The sequence below is a fragment of the Urocampus carinirostris genome, chromosome 18 (genome assembly GCF_059441175.1).
Source record: "Urocampus carinirostris isolate Australia breed hairy pipefish chromosome 18, RoL_Ucar_1.0, whole genome shotgun sequence".
Classification (NCBI taxonomy): Eukaryota; Metazoa; Chordata; class Actinopteri; order Syngnathiformes; family Syngnathidae; genus Urocampus; species Urocampus carinirostris.
The window spans coordinates 22,979,438-23,002,936 of record NC_142366.1 but is presented as its reverse complement, the minus strand read 5'-3'; the positions used below and the strand labels follow the sequence as shown (position 1 = coordinate 23,002,936).

Genomic DNA, 23,499 nt, shown 5'->3' with positions numbered 1-23,499 from the left:
ACTTTAATGATTTAGAGAGGATCTGCAAAGAAGAGTGGGCCAAAATACCAACTAGCATGTGTGCTAACCTTGTGCTTAACAACCACAAACATCTGTCCGCTGTTCTTGCAAACAAAGGCTTTGTCAACAAGTATCAATTGCTTTTGGGTAGCGGGGTAAAATATTTATTTCCCTCAATTATACAAACATTAATTAAAGTAAATTATTTAAAGCCATTTTCTGGAATGTATCCATGTATAAAAGAATGAAATGATCATGTCTTTATTAGTGGTCAAACCAACAAAATCAGCAACTCTCACTTTATGATGGGAGAAACTGTCTTTGGCATTAAGTGAGATAAATCGTAGAATTAAAATCAATACGAATTAAAAAAACAACAACTGGATGATTGAAAACTGCCCCCTTTAACACTAATGGGCTTATGTCAATGTGTGTCCTGCTTGCATTTTGACCTGTTTGGGACATTTTCTGAATGGCTGCTTTTCTTTTCTCTTCATTGGGCCTTTATAAATGTTGTGTTTACAGACAGAAACATATATTTTTTTTAAATTTACAATATACATAAGCTATGCACTTAATGTAGGAAATGGAATGACAGAGGACTGAGAACAGAACCCCGGGGGGACTCCATATGCTGATTAAATATCAAGGCTTGCAATGGTTTCCCATAAAAAACCTGCATTTAATCTCTAAGGGCACTTGATGAACATGTCATCAGGAAGAAAGAGCATTTCTTTTTGATTACATTTCCTTCCTCTACCTTTTCTTAATAGTTCTTGGCTCAATAACCGTTGCTCACAGTTTAATGAATGATGAATAATGTAGGCTGATTGATTACAACAACGTGTTTAAGTTCCGTCACATATTTCACCTACCGTGCAAAAGCGCTCTTTTACTGTTCTCGTTGGTACTGTATTGCCATATTGAGCACTTACAGCAGCGACACAAATGTTAAAGAAAAAAAAAAACAAAGTGAGAGGAATCCATCATGGTTCCATTAACACTTCCTGCTCATCCCCTTTTTCTGGCCATCCTCCACTCATTAATCAACACGCCAGGCTCTTGAGATTTACTCGGCAGTTAAGCTCATGTTCACATTTGTGTGTATGTTTGTGTGTGTCTGTATGTTTGTGGCTAATATGTACTATTTGCAGACTTGTTTGGTGTCAGGGTTACTTTCTATCCTGGGGTTATGTATGATGTGACATAGGTGTGAAAATACATTGCATGTAATTGCATGCGATATGTTCTGGGATGCTGTCATCCTATACCATTTGTGTTAATGGTATACGACAGTCATCCTTAATTGTAGTCCTCGAGGTACTTCAATACACTTTAAGGAGTAACTGACATTTAAAAAAACATACCGTAAATTTCGGACTATAGAGCGCACCTGATTATAAGCCGCACCCACCACATTTTAAGAGAAAACCGATTTTGTGCATACACAAGCCGCACCTGTATATAAGACGCATGCGCCCACATTTAAACATGTAACACAAACACAAAATAACCCAAACCCGACTTCAAGTCCCGCAATTGAAACTAAATGTCCTTCATTAAAGTCCACAGTCCAAAAATCACAGCCGGCAAAATGAACGGAAAATGATACCGGTACTTAAGGTTTGATGCAGACCTGCAGAGTCCGGGTCCCGTTGAAAGTAATCCAAGGAAAAAAGTGTTTATTTCCAAAGGTAAGGGTGGGAAAAATATATCAGATGACCATATTTACTTACGCAACTCCTTTTTCTTTAACCAACTTTTTCCCCCCCTCTTCTTTCTTCACCTTTAGCGGTCCCCACTTAAACTTGGCACCCCGCGTTTGTTCCGCCCCTCCTTTTTTCGTTCACCCGTGCAAAACATATCAGAATAAGTGTCTAAAATAAATACATTACAAAAATATACAGTTACAAATACATATTATACATGGGTTACACATATTTACAAAGAAAGACGGTACACCGAGAGAGTTTTCAAAGCTTTAATAATAATAATATAGCTTTGACAGGGCAGTTAATGGTAGCAACACTCGAGCGCCGCTAGCGGCTGTTAGAAAAATTACATAAATTGGCCGCATCACTGAAAAAGCCGCAGGGTTGAAAGTTGGGGAAAAAAGTAGCGTCTTATAGTCCGGAATTTATGGTAATTATATTATAAGATATAATCGCTGTACTTGGTTAAAGAGACGGTATGCATTGTTTAGCGCCTCATAACTGTAAGAAAGCTTAAGAAAAAAACAATTGATTTAAATGATAAGCAAAACTACAAGAGTTATTATATTAATGCACAATTTTTTTTAGAATTCTTGTTGACTGGGAAATTTGCATTAATTTTACATAACATGAGCCTCTCCTAGAGAGGGCTGACATAATTGTCCTTTTTCTTGCTGTTTGAAAAAATAAAAACCTCAGAAAATGCTGGAAAAAAAGAAGAAAATGAATCGGTTTGGTGACTTAGAGCAGCGTTTTTCAACCCTCTGTGAACCAAGGTACACTTTTATTTATGAAAAAGTTCTGAGGCACACCGTCCGTCGAAAATGTTTGAAAATGAAGTTATGTCTGTACTACCTCATAAGTAGATAAGAAAATAATACTTAAAAGAAAAAAGAATGATGTGCTTTATTTATGTTTTTATTTTTTTACAGTGGAATCTTAAACCACTTTGTTGAACAAATTATTAAATGCACTGTGCTACCCCATGAGCAGATAATTAGTATATAAAAAGTATATAAAAATCTACTGCCACCTACTGATATGGATGACTATTACACTTCCTCGTCTGAAGAAAGCAAAAATACTGAATAATGGCCTGATTTTCTGGCGCGATAAAATCAGGCAATTTCCACTGGGACACTAGACAAGGTCTCATGGCACACTGGTTGAAAAACACTGACTTAGAATATCCATAGTATTCTTCCTTGTACTTTTCAGCACTCGTTTCTGGCTACACTCTTCAATTCAGCGACATATGGTGGTCAATTAATACTCACTGTCCTATTAGGTTCTACTTTCACTACAAAAATGTTCTTGTCAAATGAGAATTTCTATCAGCTATATGCAATTTTACTAATGTTTAAGTACCGTAAATTCCGGACTATAGAGCGCACCTGATTAGAGGCCGCACCCACCACATTCCGGGAGGAAAACCGATTTTGTACATACACAAGCCGCACCTGTATATTAGCCGCATGCGCCCACATTGAAAAAACGCAATACAAACACGATATTAACCCATACCCGATACAGTCCAAAAAACACAGCCGGCAAAATGAACGGAAAATGATACAGGTACTTAAGATTTAATGCAGACCTGCAGAGTCCGGGTGCCCGATGAAAGTAATCCAAGGAAAAAAGTGTATATTTCCAAAGGTAAGCGTGGAAAAAATATATATCCACTATTGTCGACCGCGTCCACAAACACGTCCCACTTCCCGTCATCCCGCGTTTGCCCCGCCCCTTCTTTCTCATTTGCTCGTGCAAAACATATCAGAATAAGTTTCTAAAATGAATACATTACAAAAATATACAGTTGCAAATACATATTATACATGGTTACACATATTTACAAAGAAAGACGGTACACCGAGAGAATTTTCAAAGCTTTAATAATAATATTATGTAATATATTATTTCATCCCAAACCGTGCCTGTGAAGGGTAGCAAAACGCTACTAGCAACACACTCCCATCAAGTTGCGTCATGTGCCTATCTTTTTGCAATTTGCATGATGAGGATATGCCTACGCTAATTTAATTTGTGCACAAGCTAAGAAGTTGCAGTCTAAATCTTACCTTTTGTACTCGAGCGCCGCTGGCGGGTGTTAGAAAAATTACATAAATTGTCCGCATCACTGAATAAGCCGCAGGGTTGAACATTTGGGAAAATAGCAGTTTATAGTCCGGAATTTACGGTATTGTTTCCTTAATTTTCCAGGAAAAAAATAGTTAAAAGCAAGAAACGTATGAGTAAAATTAGATTAAATTTTAAGTGTACAAAGTTAAAAATCCTTAGTGAAGCACATGTTTGGAAAGGTTATAAAAGGACAAATGTTTCAGTTGGAGTGCATCAATAAACTTCAGACAAATGCTTTTCTTGTGCGCAAATATTACTGAACCAAAAGATTTATTTACCACAGCGGTGTTCAGTGTTAGATCTTTTGACATCAAAACCCCTACCGGGCAAGCATTTGCATTAGAAGACTGATCAAACTGTTTCATATTCAGATTAACTGCTGTCATCCTTTGAGTCCACAATCGAACGAATTCTAAACAGCGGTCCATCAAAAGAACAGAAATAACTTCCCTTATTTTTAAATCACCTTTGGACTTTGCGTTGAGATCCACCCCTGCTGTTACCTTTCAACAACCTGCTTGCCAAGCATATTCATGCGTAGCCAAATATAGCCCTAGTTTGCCTCTGTCTCCCTGGCTTTATTCCACTCCACATTGTAAACAGTATCATTGGAAATAATGTAAATAGAAAACCACAGCTGTTTAACACACTGGCAAATATTGTTGCCGTGTAAATTTGCCCACACACTGTTTATTTTTATGTCACAATAATTGTTAGTTTGTGTTATCAATATGCCGGGAAAAAACCTTGACCTTGGGTTTTGTTTCTACGTGGGAACGAGGAAACCAGGGAATGTCACCTGTCCACGTGGGAGCTGTGTTTGCTGCTGTTTGTTTGGAGATTAGTTTGCTCCGGCCTGCCTTTCCTCCCTCTTTCAATTCTCGTGGGAGTTCTTTTAATAGTAAGGTGAAGGTTTATCTCGCTCCTCTCGGAGTTCAGTAACCACCAAACGCGGTCTTGAAACTTTCCCGCTGACTGCATAGCGCTGCATGCATAACTGACTTGCCACTTTGTTGGTATCGGCTCATTCTAATGAGCAGAAATGACCTCGAGGGTTGCATCAGCTGAGGCAACGTTGTTGTTCATCCACCAATCCATTATCTGTACCGCTTATTCTCAGTAGGGTCGCTGGGTGCTGTAGCCCATCCCAGCTATCTTTGGGCCTGATTCGGGCGGCAGTAGGTAGAGCGCTCGTCTTGGGATCAAGGGATCCCAGTTTGTGAGGGTCAAACCGAGTTGCCGGACAAATCCGAATGTTTGATCTTACATTACACATAGTCCAGTGTTTTTCCGAATTGCTCAGTCCGCAATTGAATGGATTTGGGAGTACAGTCCATAAACATGCCCGATTAAAGTCGCCGTCGACGATAAAGCTCCGTTGGGGTGTGCAAGCTGCTGTTTAGCAGCGGGCAGGAGATTTAGCGCTATGCTAACGTTAGCATCCGGTGAAACTGTTAGCGGTGGAAAGTGTATAGCAAACACAAAGACCACAGTTAACTCTCCCGGTACATAGCTAGAAACTCCATATCGAGTGAGCAGTGTGTGTCAATGGTTCCGCTATTATTGTAGCGCGTAGTCTCCAACCCCTGTTTTTACCGGAGTCTTCGTCTCGTTCGAGCCGGTGATGTAATGCGGCGTCGGGAAAGCCAAGACTCCGTGATGGCAAAAAAAAAAAAAGTCCTCCAATTCCGGACGTTGTTGGTGGCGATCCGCAGCTCAATTCACTCATTGTGGACGATGGATCTGGCGTTGGTTGAACATGCTTGGTAGCGCTGGTCTGTGTGGTCGCCTTCTTAGCTTAGCTCAGCCTTTGCTCCGTCGTTGTCATTGTCGGCAGGCGGCAAATCTTCCAGGGAGATCCGGTGGTCTCTGTATATCCCTCGCTATGTAGTGGATATTATTGTAAATGCGAAGGGAGTCGAAGGGAAAATAAGAGGGATCAGGGGACACTAAAAAACAAAAGACTAACTGGAGCCCGAGCCGCAGCAACTGCACAACGCGCCGCCATCTTGATATATCTTATATAAATGCAGATCATTTCATTTTTCATTTCATTTGGGCAGTGGGCAGGGGACATCCTGATTTGGTGACCAGCCATTCGCAGGCCACACAGTGAAAAAGACAACTCGCTCACTCATTCACACCTACGAACCATTTGGACCAACCAATTACCCTGACATGCATGTTTTTGGAATGTGAAAGGTAACCGGAGTGCCCGGAGAACATGCAATATATTGGCAAGTGCGATTATTCAGAGAGGGATTTCAGAGCGAGGGAAATGGTGCACACAATAGTAATGTTGGCAGTGGCGTTGTGAGCGGATCATTCAAAGGTCATCAGAAAGAAAAAAAAAAGACTCATAAGAGTCGTAAACAATTGAAAACAGAAGGTCATTGGAAAAAGTTCCTGAGCAATGCGGAAAGGTCATGATATGCCTATTTACAAAATGATAGTTTACACTCATTTGTAGATCGTTGTTTGTGGTTTCGATGTTTCTCCATGTCTCGTCCCTCACAAACCTTTGATTTAATGAGTCCAATGGACCTTTCAGAAGTGTAACTTCAATTTGAAAGTCCATCCATCCATTATCTGCACCGCTTATCCTCAGTTGGGTCGTGGGGGTGCTGGAGCCCATCCCAGCTATCTTCGGGCAGTGGGCAGGGGACACCCTCAACTGCTTGCCAGCCAGCCAGTCGCAGGGCACACAGAAACTACTCACATGCTCATTTACACCTAGGGGCAATTTGGTCCGTCCAATTAACCTGACATGCATGTTTTTGGAATGTGGGAGAAAACCAGAGTGCCCGGAGGAAATCCACGCGAGCACGGGGAGAACATGCAAACTCCACACAGGAGGTTCGATCTCATGACCTCAGAAATGTGCCGCACACGCGCTAACCACCGCCGTGCTGACCAATTGAAAAAAATTCAAAGTACTGTACTTATTCTTAATCTTTTGGCTATTTATTTTTTGCTATCATAAATAATTGACAAAACAATTTGTGTTTTGGATATTTTCTGAGATTTATTTTTAAACATTTTAGTAAAATACATAATTATTAAGTACGTGGTTTTTAATACCTGCATCGACTACTATGTTAAAAGTGTTGGTTTTAGTTGAACAACAAACATTAGACGGCACAATATTTTCAATATATTTAATTATTTATTTTGTTTTGCTTGAAAATTGAGCTGAACAAGCTATCATTTTGATTAAGAGAGATGCAATTATCACTTTGACCAACAGATGCAGCTCTGAAATATGGGGTGGGAGGTGTGTGCGAGTTGACTATGAACTTCAAACACCTTTTTGTTAAAATGTAATTCATCTTAATATGATGGGTAGGCTACTACAACTAATGCCTGGGGTAAAAATTTCATCCTAATAGCCTTCATTTTGCCATGGTATTTAATAATATACAGTTGTTGATGTTTGATGCATTGCTATATTCATTGTGAGGGGAAAATTTGGTTTGTGGTTCAAATTAATGGTCATTACAAATGTTAAGCAGACAAATCAGTCAATTTCTTATTAAAGTCCAAACAAGCTTCACATACCGATGTTATATTATTTGATAGAAATGTGATTTAGGAGGTTCTCAAGTCAAGGTATCAAATATACCGTAAATTCCGGACTATAAGCCGCTACTTTTTTCCCAAATGTTCAACCCTGCGGCTTATTCAGTGATGCGGCCAATTTATGTAATTTTTCTAACACCCGCCAGCGGCGCTCGAGTACAAAAGGGTAAGATTTAGACCGGTGGAATATATGTGCCGAGGAAGACTGCAACTTCTTAGCTTGTGCACAAATGAAATTAGCGTAGAAATATCCTCACCATGCAAATTGCAAAAAGATAGGCACATGACGCAGCTTTCAAGCTAAATGCAATCGAGCAGTCCGATAAAGAAGGAAACGGAGCCACTTTGCGAGCCTGTTGCTAGCGTGTTTTTGAATAAGGGAGCGTGGGACGACGTCTATATGACATAGTCTCTTTCCCATACTGGGGAAGACAACTTCAATGACGTCAGTTATAAGGAGGAAGATGAGGACGGTTTACCGTAATTGCCACAAGTACGGTATGTTTTTCTAACAGAGCCGTTTACTGTGTTGCGAGCTTGTTGCTAGTAGCGTTTTGCTACCCTTCACAGGCACGGTTTGGGATGAAAGTTATAATATTATTATTAAAGCTTTGAAAACTCTCTCGGTGTACCGTCTTTCTTTGTAAATATGTGTAACCATGTATAATATGTATTTGCAACTGTATATTTTTGTAATGTATTTATTTTAGAGACTTATTCTGATATGTTTTGTACGGGCGAATCAAAAAGAAGGGGCGAAAACAACGGGGGAGTTAAGGTGAGACGTGTTTGTGGACGCAGCCGACAATAGTGGATATATATTTTTACCACCCTTTGGAAATATACATTTTTTATTTCTTGGACTATTTTCAACGGGACCCGGACTCTGCAGGTCTGCATCAAACCTTAAGTACAGGTATCATTTTCTGTTCATTTTGCTGGCTGTGGTTTCTGGACTGTATATTTTATATTCAGTTACAATCGCGGGACTCAAAGTAGGGTTTGGGTTAAATATGTGATTGTGTTACATGTTTTAATGTGGGCGCATGCGGCTTATATACAGGTGCGCCTTGTGTAAGTACAAAAGCGGTTATCTTCTTAAAATGTGGTGGGTGCGGCTTATAATCAGGTGCGCTCTATAGTCCGGAATTTACGGTATGTAAGGCTAAATCAACAGCAACTCTCCCGGTCACCACTAAGAACTGAACTTTTATTCGATTTCGCCTCAGTGACTTCAAGATGTTATTCATGGCCAATCATTTCCAAACAATCGGATTCTTAACGATCAATTCATCAGTTATAATGCCCATCTCACAGATGAGCCATTTTAGTAGCCCTTCTCAGCTTGTAAAAATGCAAGAGTGAAACAGATTGCACTGCACTTGATCAGTATCGAACTGTGCCAAACTGCAGAGCTTGGTAAAAAAATGAAGCCTGTTTGGACTTTAATAAGAAATTGACTGACTTGCTTAACATCTGTAATTACCATTGATTTAGACCACAAAGCAATTTTACCCCTTAAAAATTAATATGTCAATGCATCAAAAATCGATTTTATATCATTAATTCCCATTGCAAAATGAAGGCTATTTGTTAGGATGAACTTTTCAACCTCGGCAGTTGCGGTAGTCATCTTATAATCAGATTAGGATGTATTACATTTTAACATAATGTTGTTTGAAGTTCATTGTCAACTCGCACTCACCTCCTGCCCAATCTTTCCATTTCTGAGCTTTATCTGTTGCCCAATGTGATAATTGCATTCCTAGATGGTTTCATGCTGGGAAACACAAAACCACTGAACCCCAGCCCATTTCCTGCAAAAGCCAAGGCGTTCCTTGTGTAGAAGAGAGACAAAAAAAATGACAAATTCCATCGGACACTGTTCTGGGACACCAAAGCGCCTTGCCACAATTTCTTCCTCCGCACAGGCAAATGTTTACTTTCGGCCGTCATCTTTGATTTGCACACTGAGCCAAGTTAGTTCCAGCGAGGACAAATCTTTCTTGCTGGCGAGCCAAAAACTGTCGCAGAGCCTGCTATGTTTATTAGAGTAACTGCACACACATTAGTGAGCAAGTACATCTACAGAAATATTCCACAAGAGAGAAAGCATTTTACATGCGTTTTATAATGTCCTGGTACATATTCAAATACTTTCTGAAGAGTTGTCATTTCTACTCTATAGCATACGAATAACCTAAACTTCTTATATGTAATAACTTGTGAAGCCCTTTGAGACTATTTGTGATTAAGGGCTATACAAATAAAAATGACTTGACTTGTCCAGTGCTTTGTTTTTTTTTAGATAAGTGGTCAGCTACTGATAAATGAGCTGCACAATTGGTCATTTAATCTTTAGTTACCATATTGTTGGTCAAAAAACCTGTGCAGTCCTTGGAGACATTTTGTGATTAAGGGCTATACAAATAATTGTGACTTGACTCTTAACAAGGGTATTCCTCAGGTACTAAAGCGAGGTGAGATTTGGGTTTTTAATATTATTTTTTAATGCACTAGCACAGGGGTCGAGAACGTATGGCTCTTTTCATGAGTAAATCTGGCTCAGAGATGAATAGTATCTTTTGAACATTTTCTGTGGCTTTCTAAGGTTGGATGATTACCGTCAATTCCGGACTATGGAGCGCACCTGATTATAAGCCGTACCCACCACATATCAAGTAATTAACCGCTTTTGTACTTACACAGGCTGCACCTGTATATAAGCCGCATGGTCCCACATGACAACATGCAATTCAATCCCTAACTTATCCCAAACCCGACCCTAAGTTCCGCAATTGTAACTAAATACTAAGTACACAATCTAAGAACTACAGTCGGCTAAATGATTGGGTAAAGATACCGGTACTTAAGATTTGATGCAGATCTGCAAAGTCCGGGTCCTGTTAAAAGTAATCCTAGGAAAAAAAGTGTATATTTCCAAAGGTAAGAGTAGGAAAAATATATATCCACTATTGTCTGCTGCGTCCACAAACACTCACCTTTACCGGTCCCCACTTCCCATCAGTCCGCGTTTTTTTCCCCCCTTATATTTGATTCACCCGTAGAAAACATTTGAGTATAAGTCTCTAAAATATATTCATTACAAAAATATACAGTTGCAAATACATATTATACATGGTTACACATATTTACAAAGAAAGATGGTACACCGAGAGTTTTCAAAGCTTTAATAATAATAATAATATAACTTTCATCCCAAACCGTGCCTGTGAAAGGTAGCAACACGCTACTACTAACATGCTCGCAAAGCATCAAACGCATCTGTTAAAACAAACAAACCGCAATCGTAAAAATCGCAGTAAACCATCCTCATCTTCCTCTTTATAATTGACGCTATTGACGTCGTCTTCCTCACTATCGGAAAGAAGCTTCGTCACATAGACAAATTGTGCACAGGCCAAGAAGTTGCAGTCTTCCTCGGCGCATATATTCCACCGGTCTCAATCATACTTTTTATACTCGAGCACCGCTGGCGGCCGTTAGAAAAATTACATAAATTGGCCGCATCACTGAATAAGCCACAGGGCTGAACGTTTGGGAAAAAAAGTAGCGGCTCATAGTCCGGAATTTACGGTACATGGATAGTCAAAGCAACACTGTGATATTTAAGGGTTCACTCCAGTATATACATAGGGAACACGCTCAACTATGGTTTACAGTCAGGGTGTCACACCAACATACCCCATTTTGGCAGTATGTCGCTAAGTAATCTTTTAAATGGAAGCTGATTAAACGATGTATGTTCACTCTTGAAATACTTTATGATGAAAACCCACTGTTACAACTGTAAACACCCCAAAACACCAGCAGAGCAGTTTGATTGGGTGAGCGAAGAAGGTGGTAGGAGGGCGGCAGTCAGAAATTTGAATGTATTGCGGTTGTGAAATGCAAAGCACTGCGGTTTTTTTCAAGCTTCTGTAGTGAGTGATGTTGTGTCGGCCAACCACAATTGTTACTGTTCGAGTTTTAAAAGCGCCGACCAATCAGAGGAAAGTTTTAATGATTTCACAAGCCAATAAACATGATTCAAAGTTTGCAAGTGCCACACTTACCGTATGAGCTCATTTAGTGTCATGGCGGAGTCTGTAAACATAGTCCAAGGGTTAATGAACGAGAAAGAAACTCTGGGGGCAGTTGCTGGGGGGCACTAGTAATACACTGGGGAGCCAAGGGGGCGCCAGTTTGCAAAGGTTTTTGGAACCATTGCTCTAGCACAATAATTGACAAGGCAAACACTTCAGTACTCGATATTATGCTTTTGGTGCGTTTATATATCACTGTTATAAGTATTATGTTTGGGCTAGTGATGATACTTGGCCTTTTTTCCAGGTATTGGTATTCTTGACGGCGTAAATACCAGAATCGACCTGTAACCAAAATAAGTAATTGCTCACTTGATTGGCTAAGGCCTATTAATTAAGGTTGATAATATTTACGTTGCATTTGGATCCTTGGATTTTTTTTGTTATGTGGCCCTCCAAGTAAAACATATTATACATGGTTACACATATTTACAAAGAAAGACGGTACACCGAGGGAGTTTTCAAAGCTTTAATAATAATATTACTTTTATCCCAAACCGTGCCTGTGAAGGGTAGCAAAACGCTACTAGGAACACGCTCGCGACACAGTAAATGGGTCTGTAAAAAAAAAAAAACATATCGTAATTGTAGAAACCACGGTTAACCGTCCTCATCTTCCTCCTTATAACTGACGTTATCAAAGTCGTCTTCCTTCAGTATGGGTAAGAGACTTTGTCATATAGACGTCGTCCCACGCTCCCTTATTCAAAAACACGCTAGCAACACGCTCGCAAAGTAAAGTTTACGTGCACTAGCTCTGCTCGATTGCGTTTAGCTTGAAAGTTGCGTCATATGCCTTTTTTTTGTAGTTTGCATGATGAGGATATGTGTACGCTAATTTAATTTGTGCACAAGCTAAGAAGTTGCAGTCTTCCTCGGTGCATATATTCCGCTGGTCTAAATCTTACCTTTTGTACTCGAGTGCCGCTGGCGGGTGTTAGAAAAATTACATAAATTGGTCGCATCACTGAATAAGCCGCAGGGTTGAACGTTTGGGAAAAAAGTAGCGGCTTATAGTCCAGAATTTACGGTAGTACTACTAGTAATAGTCTACTCAAAAAAGGTAAGCAACATGCCTACTTGACTGTGACTAGATTACTTTTGCTCGTAAATCAGAATAGTTATCTCCTAATTTGCAATTCAAATAGCCAGTTTCACTATGCATTATGATCACCAAATTGTGTTGTGAAGCTACTACAATTGCTCACATGTTGGTCCAAATCCAAATGTTTAAAGCCTTAAGCAATACAAGTAGCAACATCGTTATTAGTAAACCTTTGCCCTCATTGCTTGGAAACACGAAAACAAGTTTATGTTTATGTCCACATTTTGAGATCAAGCTCATCTTTTATGCATTAAGTTCAGCTGAAAGTTCAGCCTGGCCAAATGTTTCACATGATTGGACATCCCAGTCTCTTTTTAGAAAATAACACTACTAAATTGTTGCCGTCTCACTTTTTCCCTCTTTCTCCGTGCTAAAGTCAAATCCCTCTTTTTGAACGTTATTGTCGAACTGGTGCATGGATTAAATGAAAATTGCTGTGTGTTTGGGTGTTTTGTGTGCGCAGAGGATTGCCTAGTAAAGCAGTTATACATAAAGGGGTTTAGAAGAAGGATGGCTAAATATGAGGCAGTTGTCATGGCGATGACTTAAAGGGAAATTATTCCTCTGAAATAATGTTTTATACATGCACACTGTGGCCTCTTGTGTGTGTAAGCAAAAAAAATGGAGATGCAAGCTTAGCTGTAATCAATAATGAATAAAATAGGTTGTAATAACTTGCGAAGTGTGAGTAAATTATCCGTACGCGATGCCCCCACTTTCTTCTTGTGAGTGTCTATCTTTGGAAATTTTCGGTCCTACCTGACAAACGGAGCATATTAAACCAATAAAAAATATAATCTTGTTTCAGAGCACATCTAGAATTTGCATTATCACAAACCGCTGAAAGCTCAACCTTGGTTTTTGCAATAAATATGTTTAATACTATCTTTCTATATCTATCTACCCTGGTCATATCCCTTGAGAGGGGTGACCGAAAACAAGACAAACACATACACAAAAGGGAAAAAAGTAGCAAAAACACAATTTTTTTTTTACCATGGCCAACCCAAATGCCCAAACACCCAAACACCTCGGCACCCAAGTTGGTCATGCTTTCATCCCTCCAGATGAAACACATGTTAGGGTGAGACAACACACTCTTCTGTTCAACAGCAGGGCCTGGCAGCTTTTACTGGTTTACCCCTGCCGCATCATACAGGTGCTCTGCCCATCCCTTAGAACACGTCCAAACATCCCACTATCCTTTCACAACTGTTTAATACTACTACTTTAAATTCCAGACTATAGAGCGCACCTGATTATAAGCCGCACCCACCACATTTTAAGAGGATAACAGCTTTTGTACTTACACAAGCCGCACCTGCATATAAGCTGCATGCGCCCACATTAAAACATGTAACACATTCACGAAATAAAGCCAAACCCGACTTTGAGTCCCACAATTGTACCTGAGGGGGGGGGGTTGGGGTTTTTTAAGGGTTATTGTTCTATCTTCGTTATTCATTATCCATTATCCGTTATCGATCAGTTCATTATACGCTACAAAGCCTAGGAGCCGGGACACTTACTCTCAGCCAAAAGGCTAAGCTAAGGTCCTAGCCCTAAAGCCTTGTTGCGATCAATTGTACCTGAATGGGGTTTTGGGGTTTTTAAGGGTTATTGATCTATCTTCGTTATTCATTATCCATTATCCGTTATCGGTCAGTTCATAATACGCTACAAAGCCTAGGAGCCGGGACACTTACTCTCAGCCAAAAGGCTAAGCTAAGGTCCTAGCCCTAAAGCCTTGTTGCGATCAATTGTACCTGAATGGGGTTTTGGGGTTTTTAAGGGTTATTGATCTATCTTCGTTATTCATTATCCATTATCCGTTATCGGTCAGTTCATAATACGCTACAAAGCCTAGGAGCCGGGACACTTACTCTCAGCCAAAAGGCCAAGCTAAGGTCCTAGCCCTAAAGCCTTGCTGCGATCATTGCGAATGCACCGTTCCCGGAGGTACTGCAATACCGGGCCGATGCGTGGAGTGGACAGAGCAAGCTCTTATTCCATCTCCGGAATGCAAAAATCAAAGGCCATGATTCTTTCAAGTTTGGTTTGAACAAATTTATTGACACTAAAAACAGAAAACAATCATGACAATCTCAACAGCAATTAAGCACATTCACAATATTATATTCCAATATTACGTTTTTAACAGCAAACACAAAGTGAGGTTTGAACAAACCTTCTCGAAAATCAAACATATTCACAATTTCATTATATAACATCTTTGTTAGTGTCAATAGATCCGTCCAGGCCAAAGTCGATTGTCCTCGGTCTGAACAAATCCACTGACACCAACAGCAGCAAAACACAGCCATCAAGCATATTCACATTTTTTTTTATATTTGACAATATGACGTGACGATATGACGTTTTAACATTTTTTCCTGACATTTTCAACATCAATTAAACAATTTCAGAATTATTTTCTTTTAACAGTAGTTAACCAGCGTGTAAAAGGCAATACTATTGTGCAAGGGCATAGCTCTGCCATCCCACCCTCCCAAGCAGCATTCTTCCAGTCCTCTGTGTGGGTCCTTTCCATTCTGCGTGGGTCCTCTCCCTTCTGGGTTCCACAACCCAGGCCGTTGCTGCCGGGACTCCCACAGCGTAGCTCCGGCTCCCCCCTCCGGGTGGGTACAGACGAGTCTTCTTTATGGCTGCGTCCTAGGCCCGCCGCTCGCAGATTGTATGGTATCTGCAGCCATTTGGAGCACAGCCACGGGGGGGATCTGCCTGCACCTCCATACCAGCAGGTTTCTGGAGGTCCAGATGGCGTCCTTGATGGCGGCGAGAGTGAGCCAGTCCCTGGCAAAGTCGTTCCGATGCCTCCTCGACCGACTCACCCCGTAAAGCACGTACTGTGCATCAGGGACCTCTCCTGCTGGCAAGTCCGGGAACTTTCCTAGTTGTTCGGCCATTGTCCACAAGACCTTGGCAGCGCTGCACTCACAAAAAAGGTGCCTCACCGACTCCTGGGCGCCACAGCCAGGTCGAGGGCACGTCGAAGTCGCTGACATTCCTCGGTGGTGCATTACAGCTCTGACTGGGAGAACTTCATGAGCCACCATCCATGACAAGTCTCGTAGTCTGTTTGGGAGGGCAGGATGATTGACGTTGCTCCAAACCGTTGTGGATTCGCCAAACGCAAGCCCCCGCACAGGGCTTACTGTAGCTCGCTCTTGCACAATAGCAATAAGGGCCCTGTGGTTTTGTAAAGTGTGACATTCTTGTGTTTCCAAATCAAACTTCTTCAAAAAATCCCGGATAAAGAGATGTGTTGGTGGCAAGTTAAACGAAACTGGAATCAAACGATTGTCTGGTACAAGCTTTAGCTTCCGCAAATATGAGCCCATCCAAAAACGGGTCATTGCTTGACTTTTCGGGTTGTTGGGTGGGCCCACAGCGTTTTGGAAGTGGAGAGAGACATATTTGCTTCCCAGGAAAAGCTGGAGGTCAGGCACTCCTTTCCCCCCTTTTTCCTTTTTCTTTTTCATTGTATCTCTTTTTATCCTTTCCCACTTTGAGCCCCAGACAAAGCGAAAGATGGCTCGGTCCATTTGTAACAGCACGTTTCTTTTAGGCATAAAAATTAAACTGATTGACAAAAGCATTGGGAGGATGATCGCTTTGATGATTAGGACCTTCCCCTCTATTGTCAGTTTTCTTAGTGACCAAAAAACAAGTTTTTGCTTAACTTTCCTTGTCACGTCATCCCAGTTGGTCTCGCCTCCTCCATCCGCATTGAATTTTATCCCTAGGATTTTCTGGTCTGTCTTTAACACCGTCAGCGGGAGTCCTGCCTTTTCTGTCTCTTTCCACATTCCATAAAACTTCACTTGTGATTTTTCTCTATTTAGCCTTGACCCAGACGCCCTCCCAAACAGGTCAGTCAAGTCAAGGGCTCTTTCAACAGATGCGCGGTCAGTACACAAAATATTAAAATCATCCATGTACAAAACACACTTGGTAATTTGTCCCCCACTTCCTGGGATATTGATGCCTTCGACAAATCTATCTTTTCTTAACATTTGTGCCAAAGGTTCAATGCAAAGAACATAGAGAAGGGGAGACATAGGGCAACCTTGACGTACACCGCAGTTGATCTCGATTGCTTCCGATAAATTCCCGTTAATCATGAATTTGCTGTAGATGTCTCGGTATAGCAGTCCTACCCAATTGATGTATTTTTGGGGAAAACCACATTTTTGCAATACCCTGAAGAGGTATTGGTGCGAGACTCGATCAAAGTCTTTTTCAAAGTCTAGGTTTAGGACCGCTAGTCGCATGTTTCTGTCTCTTGCATAACAAATGGTGTCACGGATCAGCATGAGACTGTCGCTGATCTTCCTTCCCACAATGGCACAGGTTTGGTCTGGATCAACCAAGTCTCCCAAGACAACAGACATTCGTGTTGCTAGAAGCTTGCTGAAAATTTTACAGTCCACGTTTAAAAGCGTTATGGGTCGCCAGTTTTTTAAGTCAATTTTGTCTCCTTTTTTGTGCAATAGAGTAACTATCCCGATTCTGAAACTGTCTGGCATATGGTCTCGACTGGAAAATTCGTTAAAAACAGTTAACAGATCTGGTGCTAAAATATCCCAAAAAGTCCGGTAAAATTCGAGGTTGAGTCCGTCCTCCCCGGGTGATTTGCCTTTTTTCATAGTCTTTATGCAATCATTCAGTTGGTCTTGGGTAAAGTCCGATGTTAAAAAGGGGTCTTGACGCACTGATCTTGAAATATGATCTAATACATGCCCCATTTCATTCTCATATGTTTCTTTCTTTTCAAATAATTTTTTGTAGTAGTCTTCGACCAATCTGGTTATTTCACTACATTCCTTTGTTATTTGCCCGTTTTCGTTTTGAAGTTTAAAAATCCCCTCATTTTTGCCCATAATTTTTTTAAAAAAGTAGCGTGTACATTTTTCCCCTTCTTCTATTTCTCTTTCTCTGCTTCTTATTATGATGCCTTTGCTCTTTATTTCCGCCAAAGCGTTTAGTTCTTGTTTGATCTCTTTGATTTCATCATTAAAGTCCATCCCCTTTTCTGTTAGGATGAAATAGCGTTGGAGTCTTCTTTGTAGTCCCGACATGCGTTTCATCTCTTTGAGTTTCTTGTTTTTCCCTGCATTTTTAAAAAAGGTCTGTGTTCGTTTCTTTGTCATTTCCCACCATTGTGCTCGTGAATCATACGAGTCTTGAAGGGTCTGCCAGTCTTTGTACAGCTCCCTGTATTGTGCGGCTAGAGCCTCATCCTCAAGCAGGGAGCAGTTTAACTTCCACAAACCCTTCCCAACAGTCATACCTGAAGGAAATGAGAAAGAGCAGGACAGTAGCAAGTGATCCGAAAAAAAAACTGGAATTAATCTTGCATCACTCTGTGCTAAACCCCTCGTAAAAATGTAGTCTATTCGAGAGGCTCTGGCATTGTCACTACTGAACCAGGTGAAGCCCTCCTCTCCTGGATGTATGGATTTGAAACAGTCCACCAGTTTAAATGTCCGGCACATGTCTTGTAATAAAGTTGATGTTTTATCTACTTTAAACTCCTCATCATTCCTCTTTCTATCCTTCCTACTTAGGATGCAATTAAAATCTCCTCCCACGATTAGTGGTTGATGGCCTAGCATATGCGACTGGATGTCCTCTAAAAGTTCGTACCTGAGTTGTCTGTCGGCATGGCCGTATATGTTAATGAGGTTAAAATCATTCCCTATATAAGAAAGTCTTGCTAAGATTGCGCGTCCGTCTCTTATCACAGTACTCCCCTTTATGATGAGTTGAGGGTTGTTTATTAAAATGGCTACCCCATCGTTACGGTTTTCATTCGAGCCACTCCATAATGACGGATATGGCCAAATCTCTTCCCACTGTTTATAATTTTTTAGAAAGGGGATGCAGCATTCCTGTAGTAAAAACACATCCGTTCTGATAGTTTTTAAGAACGATAAAACACTGTGAGCCTTAACCTTTGATCTCACACTTCTCACATTGATAGTAGAGAATGTAATGTTCATAATTGTTGTTAAAGTATTTAAACTAGTTAGACAAAACCGGGGGATCTGAGTCCATTCTTTGGTGATCATCGAGATCATCGAGAGTGTCACCTGTGTCAGACACATCACTTAAGAGTAGTACCTCATTTTGAGACTCACCGGGGAAAACTCTGGGACCCTCTGACTCTCTGTGGTTCCAGGTCTTCCCCTTTTTTCTGGGTTAGGGGGTGAGCCAGAGGACCTATCAAAGGGTCTCTTACTTCCTTGCCCACTAAGGGTCAGATTTTTTCCCTCCCCGACTTCCTTCGTCTCAACTTCATACAGTTCCCTTGTGGGCTTATTCACCGGCAATCGGCTTTCTTCTAAATCTCTTATCTTTGTTTCTGGTTTTTTCACCACTCCCAATTTTGTCTTACTTTTACTCCTCTTTCCAGTGCCCGTATGGGTTTTTGGAGAGTCATTCGCCTTTTCGATTTGTTTGACTTCTCCAAATCCCGGCAATGGCGTAGCAAACAAATTTGCTAATTTGAACTCTCTTCCAGGCCCTTCCTGATTAATATGTGTTTTCGGAGTGGCAGTTGCTTTTTCTATTCGTTTGTCATGTCCAAATTCAGGTATTTTATGAGAAATCGAATCAGAATTTCCAGGTTCTTTCTGTTTCAATTTTGATTCTCTGGTCTCTGCTCCAGGGGTTTTGGTAGGTACATCTGTTTTTTCAATTTGTTTGTCTTGTCCAATTTCTTTGTGCATTTCTTGATCAATTTCATTGGGTATTTCCATAACTTTATTCATTTCCTGTTCATCTTCATTGGGTATTTCTATAACTTCATTAATTTCTTGTTCATTTTCATTTTGTATTTCCATGACTTTATTAATTTCATTGTCTTTGTTATCTTTATTCACTTCATTGTCTTTGTGACATTTATTCATTTCATTATCTATGTTGTCTGACATCATTTCATTGTCTCTGTTGTCTTTGTTAACTGCCTTCCTAGCTTTCAATTTGTTAGCAAACGAATTCGGGCAGTTTCTAAAGAGGTGATTCGTTTCTCCACAGAGATTGCATTTTCTGCTATTGCTACATTCCTCAAAGGAATGTCCAATTGTTCTGCACTTTCCACAAAAAATTCGATCACATACCTCAGCCAGATGCCCATGCTCACCACATTTGCGACAGAGTTTCGGTTGCCCTTGATAGTGGATAAAGCCACGGTTTTCCCCCAGGAATATAGTCGACGGAATTTGTTTCATTCCCTGAAAGCCCTGAGGATCTTGCCGTAGTTGGACTGGTACCCTCCAGGCACCATTCCAATAGCCTTTCTCACACCTCACCTTCATAGCCTGGCCTTTTACTGAGCAGTATCTACTCAACCAATAACAGACGTCATCAGCACTGATCAACTCACTAAACATTCTAACAACGACAATCTTGTTAGTATTATCAGTCAGCTTCTCCACTGTAAATCCTGAAAACTGGGACCTCACTCCCTCAAAGCGATTCCAAAACTCTTGATAAAGAGCTGCCGTTTCAAAACTCACATCAAAGCCTTTGCCAGAAGTCATTTTTATGACAGCATGTACCTCCTCCTTTTTAAACTTCAGAATCTTTTCAACAAACTTGTTTATAAAATCCGTCCTTGACATTCCCTCCGAAATTGCCACAACATCTTTGAGCAAGAATCTCACGCAGTTACGTCTCCGCCCGCCGGTATAATGCCCGGCCATGGCAGGACTCGGCTGCTTTACTTCTAACTATGTTAAAATGGTTAGAATTGTAAAATTAATAATTAACAATACTCTTAAAACCGACGCCAATGACAGTATAAACGCATAGAACGAGCAGTGCTAACCTGATGCGTCCACCATCAACCGCAGATATAATCTTTCAAGTGGGGTTTGGGGTTTTTAAGGGTTATTGATCTATCTTCGTTATTCATTATCCATTATCCGTTATCGGTCAGTTCATTATACGCTACAAAGCCTAGGAGCCGGGACACTTACTCTCAGCCAAAAGGCTAAGCTAAGGTCCTAGCCCTATAGCCTTGTTGCGATCATTGCGAATGCACCGTTCCCGGAGGTACTGCAATACCGGGCCGATGCGTGGAGTGGACAGAGCAAGCTCTTATTCCATCTCCGGATTGCAAAAATCAAAGGTCATGGCAAAGGCCAAGCCTGAATATGAAATACACAGTCCAAAATCAACACCCGGCAAATTGATCGTAACATGATACCAGTACTTAAGATATGACGCAGACCTGCAGAGTCCGGGTCCCGTTGAAAATAATCCAAGGGAAAAAAAATGTATACTTCCAAAGGTAAGGGTGTGAATAATATATATCCACTATTGTTGGCTGCGTCCACAAACACGTCTCACCTTTACTCCACTTCTCAGCCCCCGTTGTATTCGCCCCTTCTTTTTGATTCGCCCGTGGAAAACATATCAGAATAAGTCTCTAAAATAAATACATTACAAAAATATACAGTTGCAAATACATATTATACATGGTTACACATATTTACAAAGAAAGACGGTACACCGAGAGAGTTTTCAAAGCTTTAATAATTTTATTATAACTTTCATCCCAAACCGTGTCTGTGAAGGGTAGCAAAACGCTACTAGGAACACGCTCGCAACACAAGGAAACGGGTCTGTTAAAAAAAAAATACTGTATTTCTAAAAATCATGGTAAACCGTGCTCATCTTCCTCCTTTTAACTGACGTCATTGAAGTCGTCTTCCCCAGTATGGGAAAGAGACTTTGTCATATAGACGTCGTCCTACGCTCCTTTATTCAAAAACACGCTAGCAACACATTCGCACATATTCCACCGGTCTAAATCTTATCTTTTGTACTCGAGCGCCGCTGGTCGCCGTTAGAAAAAATACATAAATTGGCCGCATCACTGATTAAGCTGCAGGGTTGAACATTTGGGAAAAAAGTAGCGGCTCATAGTCCGGAATTTATGGTAAAAAAGTAATAATAAAGCAACAAAACATGGCTTCACACCACTATGGCCATACTAGAGTTTGAATACCACTACCACCTCTAAATGGAAATGATGAAGTGGTTGCATGATTTACAATTAAAATGTAATTTCATTTATTTGACTTTCGGATCACTGTCGATATCATGCATGATGCAGTAGTAACGATCAGCAGCTCTTGACTGGTCGAACGAGCGCCACATGAAAAAAACTGTGTATATAATATCACAGTGCGCCCAGACATGAAAATATAACTAGGATTCCGAGCTCTGACTCACTTTCCAGTCACAGTCCCGGTGCAAGAAACAGGACGTGCAGGCAAAAATCACGAATTTAATGTAGCTTGTCATTCCTATTTCCCTTTGACTATTTGAGTTTGCACAGTTAAACAAATCCCACTGTATTTTATTCAGAACATTTGAAACCACGTTAATAAGCGAGTTGACAGGGTTGCCTTTCTATCATATGTCACTAAATGCCTAAATGTGAAATCAGTAATTCAAAATATACATGAAAAACAGTTTTACAGGCAAAAACAACAGAACAGCATGACTGCATTATTTCTTGCATCATTTTGTCATAACAAAATTAAGTCATGTTTATTTGTGACGCCCTTAATCACAAAGAGTCTCAAAGGGCTGCACAGATCAAAGACTATTGCAAACTACAGACTATTATGACACCATCCCCTCATCTAAAACCTACATGAGGGCAAATAATACACATATTATCAACATAAAATATAGGTTATTCATATGCTATAGAATAGAAGTGTGTTTTAAGCTTAGATTTAAACATTTCCACCGAGGTTGTAGATCGAATCTCAGGCGGAAAAGCAATTCCACATCACCGGGGCCCGGATGGAGAACGCTCTCGGATCTGTGGATCTCTTCTTGACTCTTTGGATCACTAGTAGACTAGCGTTTTTAGAGCGAAGGCTCCGGACCGGAACATAGGGGGAAATCAGATCTGAAAGATGAGAGGGAGCAAGTCCATGTATGATTTTACCAATACTAACGGAACCTTAAAATCAGGGAGCCAATGCAGGTTAGCTAAAATCGGGTAGTTTCACATTTGCCAACTTTGAATGAGCTTTTCCTATAAGCAGCATTCTCATGCAGCTCTTATGTATATAAATTCAGCTATGTAATTGGATTGTTGAATTCCAAATCAAGGGGGACATTTAGAACAAAGGGAGGTTGCAGTGAGTTGTCATATGAGAACATTATTTTGTCAGTGCGAATCACTTAACTCTGAATCCACCACTGTCAATGTTACAGCAATCAAATTCAGGATTTATTTTGAATTCCCATAGGCAGATCTGATTAATTGGAATTACCGTAAATTCCGGACTATAAGCCGCTACTTTTTTCCCAAACGTTCAACCCTGCGGCTTATTCAGTGATGGGGCCAATTTATGTCATTTTTCTAACGGCCGCCAGCGGCGCTCGAGTACAAAAGGTAAGATTTAGACCGCTGGAGTATATGCACCGAGGAAGACTGCAACTTTTTAGCCTGTGCACAATTTAAATTAGCGTAAACGTATCCTCGTCATGCAAATTGCAAGAAGAAAGGCACATGACACAGCTTTCAAGCTAAAAGCAATCGAGCAATCCGATAAAGAAGGAAACAGAGCTATTGCACGTAAACTTTACTTTGCGAGCGTGTTGCTAGCGTGTTTTGGAAAATGTTTTAGAATAAGGGAGCGTGGGACGACAAATTTTCTTTCCGATACTAAGGAAGACAACTTTGATGACGTCAGTTATAAGGAAGAAGGTGAGGACGGTTTACCGCGAATTTTAAAAGTACGGTATATTTTCTTAACAGACCCGTTTACTGTTTTGAGAGCGTGTTGGTAGGAGCGTGTTG

General features: G+C 40.6%; 1 protein-coding gene and 2 pseudogenes across 1 annotated transcript in view; 1 reads left to right on the top strand and 2 right to left on the bottom strand.

The window, feature by feature from the left end:
* dok6 (docking protein 6) overlaps positions 1-23,499 on the top strand; it is a 117,284-nt gene that overhangs the window by 21,837 nt on the left and 71,948 nt on the right. The gene's annotated exons all lie outside the window — the stretch shown is intronic.
* Positions 14,579-14,736, bottom strand: LOC148348669 (U2 spliceosomal RNA; annotated as a pseudogene).
* On the bottom strand, positions 20,709-20,798 carry LOC148348668 (U2 spliceosomal RNA; annotated as a pseudogene).